Raw genomic sequence first — 14856 nt, 5'->3', positions numbered from 1 at the left:
TCTTGACTACATTACTGACCTGCCTTTACCTATGCCAACCATCCCAAACCTTATGATTGCTGTGTGTACATTTGCACCCAGTTCAAGCTATTTCCACATACAAATCCCAAAGCATAGTCACAGGGCATGATAGCAACTATGTGCCTGAGCAAACAGAGTCATATGTAATTGTGTATACATGTCAGGCTCCACCTGCCCTGAGGTCCTGCACGTTACTGTCCCTTGGGGCAGTCTGCAATAATTGCCACAAACTCCTAGTCTTCTGAAGCCCTGGACAGGCCCCACCTTTTGGGATCAGCAAGGAAGCCTCTTATACTTTCTGCTAGAAGAAAAGGCCAATGAGAGATTCCCAAAGGCAGGGCCTGTCCAGGGCTTCAGAAGCTAGGAGTTTACTGCAATGTAGCAGACTGCCCCAAGGGGCAGCAACATGCAGGGACCCAAGGCAGGCAGAGCCTGACATTACTCCAAAATCCATTACTCCAGATCCATTACTTCTGGATCTGCAGCAGCAGCAGATCATCATCATCAAGCCATATAGTCGCCGTTAGGATTGTGCAGTCATGCCAGCCAGTAATCCGAAACCATGCTCCTTTAGAATATAGTTTCTTCCACTCTGTGGGGAGTCCATCATTTCCTGTAAAGTGTTGATTATTTTAACTGTGAAATTTGTTTGGTTTGTTGTCCCTTAAGTGAAGAAAGTGAGGGGGTGCAAATAAAGGTCACATCTCGCTTCCATAATGCCATGTCAGAATGTTTAGAAGGCCTTTCTAATGGATTTTAGACATCAAGAACGGTGGTTACTGACATTTTCACAAATGACACAGTATGGACGGAGCACTTGGATTTCAATTATTTAGAGATTTAAAAAGCCAAGGCCTTATGAGAAAACATAGTGAGGATTTTGACAGACTTATAGATTGGTGGAAATGGCAATGTTGGCATGTTCCAGAAAGTGGGGAGGGAAAATGCTACTCAGATCTTGGGCTGTTACTGAATCTATAAATTTTAAACATTAATAGAGTACATCAAATACTTCTCAGTGCTTTCTGTTTAGAAGGGATCGTCATAACAACAGTTACAAATCCTTTGCCTCTCATTTTTGCGGCAGAGTCTCACGTTGTGTGGGGGGAGAGGGAGCCAAAGCATGGAGAACAGAAAGCCCAATCGGATTGCCAAAATCTATTCCTGGCTGATGTGCTAGAGCAAAATTTTGAAGTCAGGTTGAAGGCTCCGCTCGGGTGAAATGGTTGATGAACTTTGAGGGAATTGTTCATTGGACTAGCCACATTTCTTAGGGAGAGGATTGTTGGCACATGTATGTCAGCTAGATTTCAAAGTAAATGTGGATATTCCCACTTGAGCCGAACTTTCAAAGAATTCTGAGGAAAGCACAATGAGTTTTGAGGAGTCAAGTGAACTCTAGTGTCCCACACATTCCTAGCTGCTGCTGTCAAATAATAAAAAAAGAAGAAGTCTAGTCTTAGGAACATAGGAAGCTGCCATATACTGAGTCAGACCATTGGTCTATCTAGTGCAGTATTTTCTTCACAGATGGGCAGTGGCTTCTCCAAGGTTGCAGGCAGGAGTCTCTCTCAGCCCTATCTTGGAGAAGCCAGGGAGGGAACTTGAAACCTTCTGCTCTTCCCAGAGCAGCTCTATCTCCTGAGGGGAATGTCTTTCAGTGCTCACACTTCTAGTCTCCCTTTCATATACAACAAGGGTGGGCCCTGCTTAGCTAAGGGGACAAGTCATGCTTGCTACCACAAAACCAACTCTCCTCTCCTCTTGGGTGCTCAAGAGTTGCCCTCAATGGGTTGATGCATACAATCTAGTTTGGATTTTCTTTTCCATCTGTGAAGCTATTTTCCCACATGCACATATGGACTGACTGTACGATGACATAGATATATGACTAGTAAAGAGTTCAGAAGAAGCTGAGTCCAGGACAGTGAGTTCATATAATTCAGCTACCCAAGCAGCTATGATAGCCTGCGAGCATTCAGTTAGAGCAATCCCTCTCTCATTTTCTCAGAGTCTACTAAATGACTGGTGTGTCTTGTGAGGAAGTCCAGGATAATGACCACATGTTGCCAACTCCTGAAAAGCTTACCAACAGCCTGAGGCAACTTTTCTGGTTTTCATGTTGTCTTTTGTAACTTTAAAAAAATATTTATTTTCAGTTGGAAATGGCATTGAATGCTTTGGCAGGAATATGTCATGCAAATACAATAAGTAAGTAAGTAAGTAAGTAAGTAAGTAAGTAATACTACAGATCCAGGTTGCCGAGGATTCCTTGATGAGTAAAAAGATCCTTGTAGCTCTCCTTGTGCCCCCATGCTTTCCCAATCTATCCCGAACATAACTGAATTCAGATGGGTAAGCCAAAGTTTATTGCTTAATTCAGGTGTTCTTCTCTTGGCCTGGAAGTGGAAGACGAGATAAACAATCTGCAGTTGTATTCCGAATACATGGCAGATATTCCACTTGGAAATCAAAATCCATAAGTCTGATTATCCACTTGGCTGTTCTTGGTGTTGCTCAACTGGATCCTTGAGTAGTAAATAAAGTATGTAGAGGTTTATGGTCTGACTGTAAAGTGAATTTTCTGCCCCACAAGTAAGTCCTGAATAGGGATGGGCCCGGACCGGTCCAGAGGCCATTCTAAAGGCCTCCGGACTGGTCTCGACCTGGGCGGTCCGGTTCGGGTGAGTGGGGGGCTTTAAGAGCAGGTGGAGGGTTTACTTACCCCTCCTGCCTCTTTCCCATTCTGGCACCATAAGTTTAGTAGTAATTGGGGTGGCAGGATACCTCCCTGCCGCCCCTTCCCCGCTGCTGCTCTGCAAAACTCCCAGAAGTCCTTTGCACGTGCGCACATCATAGAGACATGAAGCGCACGCACAATGGGAGTTTTGCAGAGCAGCAGTGGGGAAGGGGCGGCAGGGAGGTATCCTGCCGCCCCAATTACTACTAAACTTACGGCGCCAGAATGGGAAAGAGGCGGGAAGGGTAAATAAACCCTCCACCCACTCTTAAAGCCACCCCCCACCCCAGTGCCGGACCGCAGTTTGGCGGTTCCGTGCACACTCCTAGTCTTGAAGTGCCTCACCACCCAGAAACATGCTAGAACTTCTTTTTCAATGACAGACTATATCTTTTCTGAAGCTGTAAGCACTCTGGAAGCAAAGGCAACGTCCTTGCCCCTTTTTACTGGGTCAAGACAGAACCACACATATTCAGAAGCATCAGTGGTTACAAGACACAACATTTGAGGCAAATTGTCCATTCCATCCATAATCCAAAATATTGCATGCATCATTCATTGAAATACCGAAGCTTAAGAGGCTAATCTAAAGGGCAGTCTTTTGTATTGAAAAAGACCATCATCTGGGTAATGAAGGCTGTGTATTTGCAAGAATCTTTGAGCATAAGAATCTGATGATAGGCTGAAGACAGGGCCAAAGTTATGAACAATGAGGCATCTTACAAAGTAAGCAGCATTTCATTGGTATTGGGTAGTGAATGACAATCCACTGCCACATTGGAGTTCACATCTCTTAAATCTATGCACATTGAAAATGTACCATATGATTTCTGCACATGAACAATGGGAGAGACTCATTCTGATGAATCAACAGGCTCTATGATGTCAGCCTGCAGTAGTCTTAAGAGCTCCCCTCTAAGTGGTTGGTGCAATGCTATGGGTATGTTCCTCACTTTGTGTTGTGCAGGTATTGCATTTGCCTCCATCTGCATTTTATTTTTGAAATGTATGGCAGTGCAATGAGTAGCTGCTAAAACATCTGAGAAATCTGCAATCATATCAGCATATGGATGCACCATCATCTGCAATATGGGTTCCAGGCTGTTTGGGTCTAAGACAATAGACAGATCTTTCTGATGTTTCTAGTCCAATACCAAGACTCCTTTTTGTGACACATACACTTCCCCTTCTGCAGTACATCCTTTGTATTCCAGGACAGCAGTGAAGTCTCAATGTATGGCAGCAGGGGAGTCTCCATCTCCCCATGGTTGGAAGTCTGAAGGCTGCAAGTGTAGATCTGATGGAGCGAGGAGTTTCTTGTAAAGTAGATGGGGGAATGATAATATATGGAGAACCAGAATCAGCCAGCATCTGCACCTCACAGAGATTAAGTTTAACTTGACAATGTGCAGACAGGCTCTTAGTCTGTCACACTTAAAATGCTGTTGGGAATGGGTTCATCTGCTTCATCCTTATCATATGGTGAATCAATAATGGAGGTTGTCTTACGCCTCTTATTTTAAGGAACATCCCTTACATCATGGCAGTGATATGCATAGTCTGCCCCTTTATTTATTTTTTTATCTTCCCACATATAGTCATCACATGTAGAGTCTAATGAGGGAAGTCCATATGCAATTCTCACAAGGCCTGAGTCTTTGTTGCATATCACATACATGATATGGATAATATTATTATCCACAGTTGATTTAGGGTGCATTGTGTTCTCTATTCAAAACCACTTATGAATGCACAAAACTGCCTAATACTGGGCAGTTTTTAACGTCAGGCTGGACCTGAAGTTCGGGGGAGCCACTGGAGCTCCAGGAATGTGTGTGAACATAACTTCCAATGTTTGGCAGCATATGCTGACACTGGTTGTCTGAACCTGTCAATGTCAGCATGTTCTACTCTATTTATGGTCTGGAACCCAACATCTAAGTTACAGATTTTGGGGTCCAGGCAGTAAGTGGGGTCAAACATGCAGACATTGGTGAGTTTAGACATCACACCCAGTGCCATCATAGCTTCTCAACACTGGAAGCTGGGCTTGAAAGCCTTCCTAGGGCTCCAACGTCTCCAACAAACTTCAGGTTCAATGTGATGTATGGAGTCTCCCACTGAATCAGATTGTTCATCCATCTAACTCATGATCACCTACACTGACTGACATACAAACAAACATCACACTCATGAAAATCATTTTCTCATCACAGAAGGCAGAGGGACAATTTTATCAATTTTTTGACCTTCCCTCTGCTGCCACTGTGCTTCCCAAAAATATATCCTTGAAGGTTGCATCCTCTTTCATGATGAAAATTCTTGTCATCCGTTGATTGACTACAGCTAACGTTTCAAACAGGGGTCTTCCCCAGCCCTACCTGAAGGTACCAAGAACCAAAACTGGGACATACTGGGACATGTCCTCTACGCTTGTACATACAAAACATGTCCTCTACCCTTGTGCCATAGCCCCATCTTCAAGTATAACTTCTTGCAAAGCCCTCCAATGTGTATCTGAACCTCTGTGATGTATTTACATCGTTTCCACAGTATCTTTTGGTCACTTTGCATCTCTGGCTGCCATTTCCCCCACATGGATAATACAGTTCAGTTAGACAACTTCAGTTCTTTAATGTTACAGCCACAAGCCAAAACAGAAGAAAAAAAATTACAGTTATATAATTGATTACAGTTATATAATTGAATATATGTAATTAAAACAGGCTGAAATTAGAATTAGTTAAAAAAATTAACAAAATTTAAAACATAATGGTGATAAAAATTTAAAACAGTAAAATATTCTTATTAACCATCCGGTGACATATATTTATGGCAGCAGCACAGAATTTAGCCACATTAGATGTAATTAAACACTCTGAGTCCGAAAGCAACAAGGAACAATAAAATTGCTCCTGTCGACCGGGAAATTTACAAAGCAAAGGAGTAATGAAAGATTCATGGATATCCTTGTAAAACAGGCAGAATAATAGAACGTGTTCAGTAGTTTCCACCTGATCCAACCCACACGGGCAGAGTCTGTCAGCAAATGGAACCCCTCTATAGCGCCCTTCTAGAACTGCCGAGGGTAAACAATGGCAACGAGCCAAGGCAAAAGCTTTCCTATACTTCGGAAATTCCAACCAGGTAAAATAATTCATTGCAGAGACTAGATATCTTCTTTCCTCTAAGATGTAAAATTTGGAGACCTTCCCGAGGTCATTTTGCCATTCGGAGTAGAACACTCGTTGTTTAACCAGCAACCTTGCCTGATCAAATCCCAGCTTAGACAGGATTGTAACAGAGAGGCCCAAAGGATAATACAGTCATCTCAAATGTGCCCTGGCAGTTTTAACATCTGAAGTGAAAAGTCACACATATTTGCAGCTTCCCCTATTTCAGGCGAAGTCTCTTATTCCAGAGTCTCATGATCTCATAAAATACAGTGAACACACATACTACTATGTTTCATACAGTTAGAAATGCTGACAAAACCCAGTGGCTGAAAGGATTTATTGAGGTGAATTCTGGGGTTTGCACCATAAAATTAGAGAAGAACTCTTTGAGCAGGTAGCAGGAGGATTTGAGAAAGAGTTGATTTAATAACAAAAACAAAATAGGCTAAATGTTAATCTATACTATGATCTAAAGCTACTGCAACAATTTAAGACAGCTGCAAAGGAGACCCACTCTGGCTTGCCTGCCCTGTGTGTCATCTCTGCTCAGCACTAAAACTTTTCTCTCTCTCCCCCCAGTACTATAATTAGGGGATGCAAGTGGATTCTTGCAAGACCATTTTTTTCCTGAGAGGAGTTAATGAAAACTATGAAAAATGGAAGCCAAGTACATATTAAAACAGTGTCATCTTGCATTAGTAAAGGAAGCTTAAATTGCACTGCAGAAAGCTTCTGACCTTGGAAATTAACATGAAACGTAATGACTCACACAGATGTAAGCATAAAAGGAGAGTTATGAGTTCCAAAGACAGTCTGTTGGACTTGTTACTACCTAGTTATGAGCTAAATTTGATACACCTAAGTTGTAAAGGAGATTGGGGATTTATATGATTGCTGGAAAAACTGGATAAAGATGTGGGTTATTGAAAGGGAAGAAACAAAATCCCTAAATGGGTTGGATCCCCCCAAGGTCTTTCCCCACACCATCACATAAGGGCCTCACCTGAATATTTTCCTGCTCTCTTCTCCTTCTCCCAGTCAATCTCAGAAATGCATTTTTTCTCGGCCCAGAAAAGTCCTTCCTTTCTACCTCAATCTTTCTGATTTTCAAGCTCTTTCTTCTAGCTTTCAGAACAATCACAGAGAAAAGGAGATTGATACATAATGTTCCTGATGCTCACTGCATCTATATTTAGGAACTCAGAACACAGCAAGTTGCCAGTGTGGCTAACTCCATGCAGTCTTGCAAACTGGAGAGTCTCTGAGCCACATCATGCCTGCATATGCATAGCTCAGCACCTGGTTCACACATACAGTACCTAATCACCCTGTGATGATGGTACTTTCAAGAGGTAACTTGCATAGTAGAATGAACCATCACAAATCTAACAGGAAAGCTAGAACTTCCATAACATCTCATCCTCATCTGGATTACAATACTTTTCAGGGACGTCTGTACATATGTTTTGTGAATCACTAAGCGCAGAATAATGAAGGGACAGAAAATCAGCATCTGCATGTGTAAATCAACCAGTTGCTCCCACAGCACTGAAGACAGGAGGCAAAATGTGAAAGTAATGGCCCACAACTTTATTTAACCTGACAGCCGATTAAACATGGCAGCAAGGGGACTGGCAGCCCCCCCACTAATACAGCAAGGCAACAGGCAGGGCTACTACTAGCAACAAAAAGGCCTTGTTAGAGTGTTTCTGATAGAGATGTGCAAATTGATTCAAGCTTGAAATGATTCAAGCTCAAACCTGCTGTTTTGAGTGTTTCAAGCTCAAAATTAATCACCCTTAAAATAAAGGACCTGTTTCAAGCTCAAACAAAACTACCCTGTTTCGAGCTCTGATCATTTTCAGTGTTTCAAGCACCATTTTTCTGGGGAGAGCTGGTGTACTAACTGGTGTTGGTAGGTAGACCAGTCCACTGTCAGGCTGATGCACTAAGTCCAGAGCAAAGACTTGGTTTATCCAACGCATGAGGTGGGTAGACCAGGCCTCTGCCCTGGACTTGGCACGTCAACCTGCCTCGGAGGACTGGTTTACCCGCCAACTGGTCTACCCACCAACCCCAATTGGTTGACGAGCTCTTCCCAGAAAAATGGTTCTCGAAACACTTGAAACACTCAAAACATTTCAAGTATTTTGTCAAAACAGCAGGCTTGGCCACAATTCTGATGAATCGATTTGAGCATTTTGCATATCGTTTCAAGCTCAAAATGAAATGCAAAATCCATTTCATGCACACCTCTAGTTTCTGGGTCTCTCTTTAACTGGGAGAAAAATGTCCCACTGGGTTGCACAGAAACTGTAGCTTCCTCTGTCTACAGGATGCATTGCATTCTGTTTCACACAGTGACCCACTAGATGCCTCCGGGAAGCCCACAGGTTATTGCTGAGGGCATGCCCTCCCTCTCCTGCAGAGGAAACCATAAATCTGCTGCCTCTGAAACAGAAGAAAGTATAATTCCATGCTCCCAGGAAAGACATAGAAGCTGGGAAGCATAGAATTTGTAATTGACTATGACTTCCAATTTAGGGGTGTGCAGGGAACCGGCTTCATGTTCTTATGTTCTAAAATGACACTCTTCTGACCTCTGCACCCGCTTGGCAGCCATTTGCATTGTGGTGCTGATCATACAAATGGCTGCCACGCATGTGCAGAGGCCAGAAGAGTGCCATTTTGGAGTCCAAAATGGCGATTGGAATGCTTGGGATGTTCCAATTTGAAATGGGAGCATTCTCTTTCTGAGCTCGGAACAGGCCCTGCATTTGAAGGGCATTCTGTTCTAAGCTTGGAACACTTGAAACACTTGAACACTTGAAACAACATGTTCTGAGCTTTGAACATTCTGAGCTTGGAATGTTCTGCACATGCCTAAATTCAATGTGGATCATCATTTCCAATGAAAGAGAGGTATTCTCACCTCTCTCCACTGCCAGAGCCCGTGTCCTTATGCACTCCAGGGGCAGAGTGGATGGGTTCAAAGAACCCACCATGCCCTGTGTGCAGACCCACAGAGCATCCAGAGGAGCCACCAAACTCTCCTTAGCCAGGGCTCTTTCCACTGACACTGCCAGTCACCTATAGTTTTTGCTGCTGGCCACCTCCTTGGTGGATGCCCCAGCTCTTCCCATCCTCCTTCCATCAGCTTGGAGCCTGGTTGATGTAAGGAGGATGGGTGGATCTTTTGAGTTAGATGCACACGTGTGAGCACACACAACCACTGGGGGGGCACTGGGGGGAAAGAGGAAGCCACCTGTGTAGTGAACACACGCCCACTCTCCCCTTAATATGTATCTGGGACACTCAAAGGGAAAGTGGCAGGGAAGACACCAAATCCACTAGGGTTTATTTGTTTTGTTTTTTGTTTGTTTTTTTAGCTCCCCAGATGAATTCCTGTAAATATTTGATGATTCTTTTTTTTTTTAGTGCTCATAAGCAAAACCTGCAAAAATTCAAACTGCCCAATAACTAAGGAAACTCCCCATGTTTTTCTTAAGACCCTTGGTGGACCTTATTTATTGCTGATCTTAACTCCACTAGTGTAATGCTGCAGCTTATCGTTCACTGGACTACTGTATGTTTTAGCTGGTCTTTGCTTCACATTTATATTTTTATGTAACCCCCCTTGGGCATTAATTTAATAAAAAGGAGCATTGTGAAGGCTTCTTGTTCCTGGATTTGAGGACATCTCACATGGGTTATCCTTTCCACATGCTCCAAGAGGCAGGGCTATATAAATTATACTATGCTTTATAAGCCTGGGAAGGAGAAACCTCAAATCCAGTTCAGATAGCCAAGTCCAAGGCAAAGAGAGCAAAAACGAGAAAAAAGTGAGTAGTACACCAATAGATGCGGATGCCGGGATGAGTGGGTTGAGATGTCTCAAATCCAGTGGCAAGAAGAAGCTTTCATGATGATTAACCAATGTTTCTTTCTATGCTAATGGATGAGGACATCTCATGTGGGACATGCCACAGCTAAGAACCCAGGGTGGGAGCATAGGTGTCTAGTGGGGGTGGAAGAACTTATTGGAGGGCATGCCTGCCAAAGGCTGCTTGTGAAGATCAATGTAAGTTGAGCTTTTAGTGTTGAGTGAAAGTGGGCAGAGATGCCCAGGTGGGTACTACTCGGCAGATTTTGGAAACCGGCTCATTTGTGGGAAATGCGGTTAACGTGGCCGCAGATCTGGTAGAGTGCACTGTCATGTGGAGGGGCAGTCTTAGGTTTTGCACCTTGTAGGCCAGCACAATACAGGCCTTAATCCACCTGGCAATAGTTGTGGTGGAAGCCTTCCGACCCATAGATGTGATCGAACTGAATCAGGCCCAGTTTGAGCAAACCAGTTCAGCCCAAAAACGGGGGCAGGCAGGGGGCAGCTAGCAAGTGAGTAAGCTGATTACTGGGCCTGTGCGGCTGCAGGCACTGCTGCTTGCTGCTGCTAAGCCTCCCAGTGTCCCCAAGCAGCATGTTCCCCTCTCCTTTACAAGCCACCCAGCAGCTCAGTAAAAGAGCGGACCACTGGGAGGGCAAGTAGCGGTGAGTGGCAGCACCAGTGGGCCAGGTAAGCAGCTTAATTACTTGCTCGCCACCCTCACCCAGCCACCCAACTCCAAAAGGGTCCCCCCAAAAGGGTCCCCCAACACCTGTACTTGAAAAGCGGAATCCTCACCAGATTGCGCTTTACAAGTATATTCCCCAAACTAGTTCAGCCCAGTTAATTGGTTGAACTGAACTGGACCTGGTTCAGGCAAACACAGAACCATACCAGTCCGGGTTGGTTCAAATCCAGATTCTAACCAAGCCAGCCCAACCAGTTCTGTGCACACCCCTAGCTGAGAGAAGTTGAAGAGGCAGAGGAAGAAGATTTTTTGAGTCCTTACGATGTAGAAGCAATTGATCAAGCTTGCCATGCTGTGGACACTTCTGAGGGGAGAGTAGGCATGGGAGCGGGCTGAGCAGGCTGGTCAGGGAAGATGGGAAGGAATGGGCATGAAGGCCCGGGTCTCACCAGTTCTGGAGCTGTCAGCATCCCAGGCGTGCTCAACATCTTATTTCCCAACTCTTGCTGTGGGGAGGCAGGATGGATTGTTTGAGAAGACCCTCCCATACTATCATCATCAGATCACCCATGGCCTTTCCCCCAGGCTTTTTCAGCCCGTGGGCTGAACCGCTTGGGGCCACAATCGGCCAAAGAGGAGCACTCCTGCTGGAGGCTCAGGCATAGGGCCGGGCACTTCCGGCTGAGGCTCCAAGAGAGGTGCTGTGGGGCTGGAAAGCTCTGTTGGAGGAGGCGAGGCTTTGCAGTGCAACCATTTGGGGAGGCCACATGTAAGGAGGGGCAAGGCCATGCAGAGTCTCCAGACTACAGAGATGGAGGTGCCACAGAGAAGTCCAGCACTGGTCTGGGATTACTCAGTACTGAAGTTTGGTGGCAGTTGCAGCAACGCCAAGTCCTGGTGTCAGACAACTGCCTTTCTTGAGGATCAGGCCCTCCTCTCCATTGGAAAGTATTGTTGATGACCTATTGGTCATTGGCATGTGTGTGGCAGTAGAAACAGCCGTTGCCACTTGAGGGTGAAGGTTCCCGCTGTGGGAGATGTTGGACATTCTCTGTGGTGAGAGAATCCCTTTTCTCATTATAGCAGAGTGCACAGAGGCACAACATAGCGGAATTTAGTTAGGCATGCATGTATGCTGAGAGTAAAGTAACTTGGAGCCAATTCATAGTTTCAAATCAATATATAAGGCATTTATTAAGGAACTCCATTCTAGATAGGAAAGTGAGGAGTTAGGATCTCTAATCTATCTATCTAGCTGGATGCAGATGGATTCTGCATCTTCTCTGCACACATGGTTCAGGGAGAGAGGCTTGCCATGTTGCAAGGCAGAAGGGCAGTTAGGGAAGAGAGAGAGGAAGGAAGTTAATCCCTGAGATTAGCAATCTACATATCCAAAGATATAGTGTCAGAGCAGTGGAGAAGGGGTGACCAATGTCTTGACCCTCTAGCCCTCTGACTCACTAGTCTTTCCTCCACTGTCTGAGACAAGAGACAGTGCAAAGTCCTTTAACTTCCAACAGGAGAAGTGTAAGGTCTCATTTCCCTTTTTATCTGTGTGACCCTTGGTCCATAGAGACAGAGAACAGGAAAGGGGAGGGAAAGGATAATTAAGCGGCGTGGGGTGTGTGTGATATGGCGGGGGGGGGAGTGCATCCTCCCCCAGCCTTAAAGTTATCTTCCACCACCATTGAACCAGTCCCCGCCAGTTCTGTGCACATCGCTATGCAGGACTAAAAGAAAGGTGTGGGGTTTCTCCTTCTCAGGGTTATAAAGCATAGTATAATTTACATAGTCCTGCCTCCTGGAGCATGTGGGAAGGATGATGACAACAAGGATGATGAATAATCCACGTGAGATGTCCTTATCCAGCAGCAGAGAAAGGCAGGGCTGATGCATAGATTTGTAAACATAAAGCAACACATATAGCAGAATCCCAGTGCTGAGTTTCTGCCTGTGTCTGTAATTTGTACCAAAATGTAATTTGTATGAAAATGATATCATCACACTCTGCCTTTGCTGCAAGCAGCTGTTCGTGTGGAATTGGAGACAAGGAAATGCATCATACCATGCAGGGAAAGTTTTACTCCTAATTGTGTTAGTAGTAGTAAATGGGGACAATTCAGTAGAGGGATGGCAATTTAATGTCAATTTTTGCATCTGTTTTAGCAGATTTATGTCCCGCTTTCCAATCATAAGAAGGTGGCCCATGGCAGAATTAAAAACAACAATCAACTTCAACAACCAACAACAACAACAAAAAGAAGAAACATTAAAGGCAGCCAAAACAATCCAAGACAACCAAGAGCTGGCATAATACAATCACAATGTTAACTGAATTCCTGTGGGAAAATCCAGGGCTTATACTGCCCTTCTAAACAAGATGCCCACATGCTGTGACATTCGAATGAAAAGCTACTTCCTGAAAATATGCAGAGCCTCCATGTCTCCTAAGCACAGCATTATTACTCCAGTGATGAAGCTGCCACTGGGAATCATGGGAGCATTGTCAGTAGACAATGACGCTGTGCTTAGGAGACACAGAGGCTCTTGTCTGTTTGCAAGCAATCATGCTGGGCTTTTCAGTAGAACGCTGCAGTGTGTTGACATCTAACTTAGAAGTGTGGTAGACTACCTAGTGTGTAAGCCCAGGTCTTCAGTGGGAGCTGTATCCCCACGTCTGTAAATGTAAAGTGTGCCATCAAGTCAGTGTCGACTCCTGGAGATCACAGAGCCCTGTGGTTGTCTTTGGTAGAATACAGGAGGGGTTTAACCTTGCCATCTCCCATGCTGTATGAGAAGATGCCTTTCAGCATCTTCCTATATCGCTGCTGCCCGACATAGTTGTTTCCCATAGTCTACACCATTAGATGGTAGATATACCTTAAAACTCACTGCTTTCAGCACCTTCCATATATACTGCTCTGCATCCTCTTTGGGAATGAATTATGTAAATTAAATGCATATGGACATTAGAATGTTCTTACATGTGCATAGTCGTTAGAATTGCACTGAGCTCATAAAACATCTAGAACTGAATTAGTTATCACACAGAAACCATTAAAGAAACAATACTTCAATGGAGTCTTGAAAGTCATCCTATCCTTAAAAATATCGAAGTCCATTTCATCATGCTGCATTATGTCACAGTACGCAGAAATGTATACCCTGACTTTCCAGAAATGTTTAAAATAAGCCCGTGTGAGTTATTTATGTTCATAGTTTCAAATAAAGTTGTGAGTGATTCTGAAAAGCTATTACAATCATGTAACATCAATGAAAATTGATATACAGAATTGGGAAGGCATCTGTAAGGTGTGCAAATGTAGCTAAAAGTGCCAAATTAAAACTTTACATCTTTGTCTTTAGATTCAGGAGGATATAGACTTGTCTTACACTGAATGAGGCCATTGGTCCATCTAGCCGAGTGCTTTCTTCTCTGACACCAATTCTGCAGGCTCTCGTGCCGATATCCTTTACAGGACTATTACCTAAATCCCATTAACCTGAAATGCCAGGGGTTGCATTTGAAACCTTTTACATGTAAAGTAATTTGCACTAGCCATTGAAATTCTCATGAACAAATGGTGGAGATGGGGGGGGTGAGCTTGAGGGAAAGCAAATAGCTACTTTCCCATTCCCACATGACATAAGCCCAATCTGGGCTCTGCTACAGGGGTGTAGCAAGGCTGGAGTGGGCCCAGAGACAAGATTTTAAAATGCCCCCCCCCCACTCACTGAAGCTCAGCTCATGAAGTAAAGAAATCTTAAATGAGGCTGAATAGTGGAAACATCATCCTAAGTTATTTTTAAAAAGGTTTTGTAAATTGTGGACGATGCAAGTCATTTAATGGTACTAGAGAAAGACATGCTGTTCTGGTAGCTCCAGGTCTTAACACTCACATCAGTTTCGGAGGATGAATACAACTGAAGGAAGCTCGGGCAGGTGCACGGCTGGGGGAGTCAGTCATGTGACTTGCCTCTGGGGGGGGCCCAAGGCAGGGGGCCCCCAGACAACTGTCTCCCCTTGCCCTATTATAATTATGCCCCTGCTCTGCTACCTGTATGTCCACATGAGTGACATTGCAGTAAGTTGGGCAGCAATTGAGAGTGGGAGGGAAGGAAACCAGGCCATCAGGTAGCCCACAATGCACTGCACAAGCAGCATGGTGCATTGGGAAAGGTCTGTGCTGCCAGGCTGCTCCTTCTCCCTGGCTCTATGATCAAGATAGCTGCCAACAGCCTGGGAATAGCTGCCAGCAGCCCAGTGACCCATATAAACCAGTATGCATATAGGTTTATATAGAGACAAATGAGGTCATGTAACAGAACAGGACACAGATAAAAAAAT

This window comes from Hemicordylus capensis, chromosome 3 (genome assembly GCF_027244095.1).
Source record: "Hemicordylus capensis ecotype Gifberg chromosome 3, rHemCap1.1.pri, whole genome shotgun sequence".
NCBI classification, from domain to species: Eukaryota; Metazoa; Chordata; class Lepidosauria; order Squamata; family Cordylidae; genus Hemicordylus; species Hemicordylus capensis.
This window is presented reverse-complemented; position numbering follows the sequence as displayed.